The 5,142-nt window shown below is 34.9% G+C and overlaps 1 long non-coding RNA gene across 1 annotated transcript; it reads left to right on the forward strand.

Annotated features, from left to right (window-relative positions):
- The first annotated feature begins 1,245 nt into the window (after positions 1-1,245).
- LOC113707692 (uncharacterized) lies at positions 1,246-4,616 on the forward strand. Its single transcript, XR_003452318.2, has 4 exons — positions 1,246-1,522; positions 2,403-2,605; positions 2,686-2,820; positions 4,373-4,616. It is a non-coding gene; the product is annotated as an uncharacterized lncRNA (long non-coding RNA).
- The last annotated feature ends 526 nt before the right edge of the window (positions 4,617-5,142 follow it).

The following is a 5,142-nucleotide window of genomic DNA, read 5'->3' on the forward strand; positions in this document are numbered from 1 at the left end:
ATAAAGTACTCCAACATTATATTCTCTAAGCTCAGTGTGAGGAAAGGACAACTCAATTCAAGATAGGGAAATAGCACATTAAATTCCATAGCATGGTTGCTTTCATCATGAACACAATCTTGAGCTCATGAACAATCAAATTCAATACTTTTAAATAAGAAAAGGCCTAAAACTACATTGAATTACAACCTTTTGATTTAGTTCATGCATTTTTCAAACATGTAGTGAGCATAATCCAATGCATGCTCTATTTAAAAAAAAATTGACATGATGACGTTTCTTGTTTTCAAACAAATTTGCTAGCTAATAAACACAAACTTTCAATTAAATTCCTAACATGAAGGAACATATGATCGCAAAATGGGAGTCAAATAATCAATGGACAAACTAAAGAGGACTACAAAGATGGAAACTAAAACTTGCATTGGTTGCACATAAATTATGGAAAATTTTGAATAATAAACAGAAATTATCTAAAAAGGGTTTACAAAGCCATATTAGTGATAATTTTGGTAGTGTCAGTGGCAATGAACTACACCAATGACCTCTTCTCCTCTGTTTTCTTTTATCCTCCTTTGGAAATCTTCAGGATTAAATTTTAGGGATGGAGAATGTTGATTAATGATAACATTAGATGGAGAAAAATGGTTAAGTTGGTGAAATTGAGAAGGGAGAGTTTAGCTGTGAGCCTTGAATTTTTGTGATGAGGTTTGGTGATAGAAAAAGTTGTGGGCAGCAACAAATATAGGTAGAGCAAAGATCAACACCATTTTTAATAAAATTTGACCCAAATTTTCAGAAAAGCCCACACACCTATGGTGTTAATGGGGGATTGTGAGTTACTATAAGGACCAAAAAATGCCAAAAGCAATATATAAGTGGAACAATGAATTTCTAAGTGGCTTTAGAATTGACTAAAGTATCCTTTTGTTCCAAGAATAAAGTAATGAGATTTATGAGTCAACTATAACACTTTTGGTAATTTTCATCACTATAACAAAAATGGCTTTTCCTGATATGCCTATAAGAACACTTTCTGATTTGTGTCATTATAGCAATCCTATCACGACACTTATTATCAATTCAATAATATATACTTTAATTTTTTTTATTTTATCTAATATAAAAATAATAATGTGCCTTTAGACTACCTACCATGACATTTAAGAAAATGTAAGATGTACAAAAATAAAAGACACAAAACGATGGCATTTGATTTTGGCGAAAACTCCAAAGTTTCATTTTGGCGGCCAAAAGACTTAATGAAAATTTTCTTCTTCAAGGCAAAAAAAGTGGCGGACTCGTCTAGTTGTCTTTTACCGTGTAGAAGCAAAACAAAGCCTTTCTAAGTGTTGAACTCTCTCACAAATCACCTCTACCTCACTTTCACTCAGACGCCCACTCTCACCTCTACTTCCACCTCACTACTGCAATCTCAATCTCTCTGACGATTGAAGACCAGTGAAGTACCATGGCTCTCTGGCATGAAGACCAAGTAATTCTCCAAGTGTCTGCAGCAAAGGTTAGTTCTTTCCCTCTCCTCTTTCTCTCCAAAATAATTTACAAATATTTTGGCCCTAAGCCTGTTTCTTTTTTTTCCTGAAATTTCTACCTTCATTCTTGTTGAAACTACATTTAGGGTGTAATTTTATGGTTATTTACATGATTAATCTTTTCATCCCTAGAAATTTTATTGCCCTAATTTTTAACTTAGGGGAAAAAATTGTTAAAAATTTTTGCCTTGTCATTATGAATCCCCTAGATTAATTGCATCATCTGCCTCTTGGCCCACTGGGGAAGGACTTGCTACTTTCCAGCCATTTTTTGCACAAAACCCAATTATGGCTGGACTTGGCAGGGGGAGAGTTGAACAAAAATTGACCAGCGGTTGGAAAATTTTGGTTGTTGTCGTTGGTAGTGTAAAATGTTGACCATACTTTCTGCTTCTTTCCCTTATTAGACAAACCTACTCAACAAACTTAGAAAACATTAAATTAGATGTGTTTTGCCACTAGTTTTGGGGGTTGATTTAGTTTATCCAGCAAGCTAATTGGAGCTTTTGTATGGGTATGCAGAATTGGAACAGATGGGATGTTATGTGCTTGATCTGACCCTATTTTTTCCCTCAAATTCAATCTGATTGAGTAGGCTGGGTATGTATCATATGGAGGGGTTGTTCATGACTTGAAATCTCCTTTGGTTATTCTTTTTCAAACTTGGGAGTTGATGTTGTGTAGTTTGAGATGTATAATTTTAGGACTAGCTTAAAATTATAATCACACTTACAACATATAATTCAAACTTTGGAGCTTTCTTTTGCATCTTCTGTGATGGGACATAATCTGTCTTGTTTTTTTAATGAATTGTTGTTATTCGTACCTGACATGGTTGGAAAATTCAAGAAAAATGCTGAACAAGCTGAAAAGCGCTCAGCTGAGATGGAAATTCAAGTCCAAACTCAATAGCAACTTATGCAAAGACTGGAGAATTGACAAGCTGAAATGCAAAACCAACAAATTGAAATGCAAGACCTTCTTAAGGCTTTGAAAGTTGAATTGCAGTCTAGGAAGTAGGGCAATGAGAGTATATCTGGCAATGATAAATGGTAAACTATCTTTCTCATACAAGCATTTGATTTAGCCTCGCTTTTGTCTTTACTAAAATTTGGGGAAACTATTTTTGCAGGCTTTGTATCAAGAAACTTTAGCAATGAATGCCTCTCCAAACAATTTTACCTTAAAGAAAGGAAATGGAGACTCTGCACAGGAACAAAAGCATAGCTTCTTTTGAGCACTAATGCAGAACTTCCCTCCTTTGGAGGTAAAAATTTTAAGACATTCCTTTTAGTATAGTTCAAATTTTTCACGAAAGCAACGGATGCAATGCACATTTTGCTGTCCATGATTGCAATTTGATGTACTGAAAAGTTATTAGGTAATATATGGTTTCACCATAAATACGAAAACAACCTAGTATAGGTTTTTTATTGAGTGATCTCTCTTATGTTTCCATTTTCTACATTCCCTGATTCACGAGGAAACTAAGAAAAGATAAAACAAACTCCTGATTCATGTGAAAAACATTAACACCAAAAAGAAATTAAATTCTTGATCTACTAGATAATTACATTAAGTATTTAAAAGGCCCTGGTCAAGGATAGGACAGCAATACATCATTAAGTTTTCCAGTCTGTGTACCGGAAGGGTTGCTTTAAGTCTTCTCTAAAGGTAAATCTTGGCTTGTGATTTTTCTTGAAACTGAAAAATATGTGTTTTAATTTTGTGGGGTTTTAATATAAGCTGATCAAAGAACAGTCTTTAGTCTTTGTGAGGAAGATTAAGGATGTTGCATGGCCTTTTCTGGATTTTAAGGATGGAAGTTGAGTACTAAAATGGGTTGATTTTGTACTCTGTTTTATGAATTAAAGAGGTTGCTTCTGCTTTGCAGATGCATTTTTGGTAGTAATCATGTCGGTGGTTAGTGGTTGTACAGTAAATTGAGGACTAGTAGTCAGTTTTGTTTGATTCAATTGGGCCTACAAATGATGTTCATTAGTGCTTTCCATGTATTTGTTGTGAAAGGGTTGTGAAAATTGTAAATGTTCCAAGAACCATTTCTTGTTCTGTTCTTTCTTTTTTTAGTTTTCTTTTTTTTTTGGGGGGTGGGGAAGAGGAGGATCAGGGGCAGGAGATTGGGTTTATTGGACTTTGTGGTTGGTATAAGAGGATGAGTGGTGTGATTATGGTTGTTGGCAAGTATGAGGTGGTAACTAATAGATGAAATTAAAGCTTCTAGGTGGGAAACGTTATGATTTTTTCTCTAGCTAATATTTAAGAAGTAAATGCAACTAAAGCTTCATGATCTGCTACTGCTGCACATTTATGTATTGGCTTTATGGGCATTTAGTTGCTAATACTTATTCTGAAAGCTTTTAACTTTACGCATTGATCTGTCATGTAATTGCCGATATGAAATGCATGTAACTAGTTTTGTTAGCAGTTGACTTTATGTTACTGAGTGGATACAAGGTTTAGTTTTTCATTGATAGCAGATTGATCTTAAGTGTGAGTGGGTTGCAAAATTTCCCCCTGGAAGTGATTATTTCGTGGAATACAGAAAATTTGAACAAATTTAAATCCTTAGAATGGTTCCTAACTTTGAATCAAACAAAATGACATGGCTCGTGGCCTAACCCAGAGTAGTGGAAAAGGGGTTCATGTCCTTACATCGTGGCTCTTAGGTCTCATCATGAATGGCTTTGCCTCTGGAATCATGGCAATTTAATTTGATCTTTAGCAAATATATTGTGGCTTTTCTGGAAAGCTCTTGTTAGTATGATGATCTAATGATCCCCCACAAACTTTGTGCATAGATGGAACCAGCTGAAGATTGATGGGGACTTCGTGGTTATGACTGAAAGCTCTCATTTCATTGAAAAGTTTGGAAGCTACTGTTAGTTCTTTCAACTTGATAGGGATGAGAATCTTTTAGTTTGTGCACAAGAGAGTATTTCAAGTTTGTGTACATGAGAATGTTTTAGTACTTGTTTGGGATTTTAGTACTTACTATGTTTGTACTTGTTACCGACTTTTAATTCAATGAATTATATTTGAGTATCGACTTCTTCTTTTAAATTGCTATATGCATTCTGCTCTTTGGGATAATTTTACAAGTCCCTTGGGATTCTGGTTGATGGAATGTACAGCAGGGAGGACTAATTGCAGGTTGCTTCCATATAAAAAAAAACAGGGAAAAAACTCCTGACAATTAAAAGTGTCAGCATAGCTTAGCTTCGAAAAACACTAATGACAAATGGGCATGTCGTCCTAAGCAGTGTAAATTCGCATGGCTACAGGGAATGCTATAGCAGCATGGTTTTCCTGACACATTTGAATGCTGCTAAAGATTTGAGGCTATCCCTACATTGGAAGGGACAACACTCGCCCTAGGTGTGAGGATAGATAAAGTATCAGATTAGATTATCTATACTGACACCTTTAAATGCCGTTAAAGGCCATTTTTGTTGTAGTGCATGATACCATCTACAGAGATCCAACAATTAGCATGTCTAGCCAAATATGTATGTTATACTACTATAGAACGTGAGCAGTAAAATATGAATTTCTACGTACAATAATAAAA

The sequence above is a fragment of the Coffea arabica genome, chromosome 9c (assembly GCF_036785885.1).
Source record: "Coffea arabica cultivar ET-39 chromosome 9c, Coffea Arabica ET-39 HiFi, whole genome shotgun sequence".
NCBI classification, from domain to species: Eukaryota; Viridiplantae; Streptophyta; class Magnoliopsida; order Gentianales; family Rubiaceae; genus Coffea; species Coffea arabica.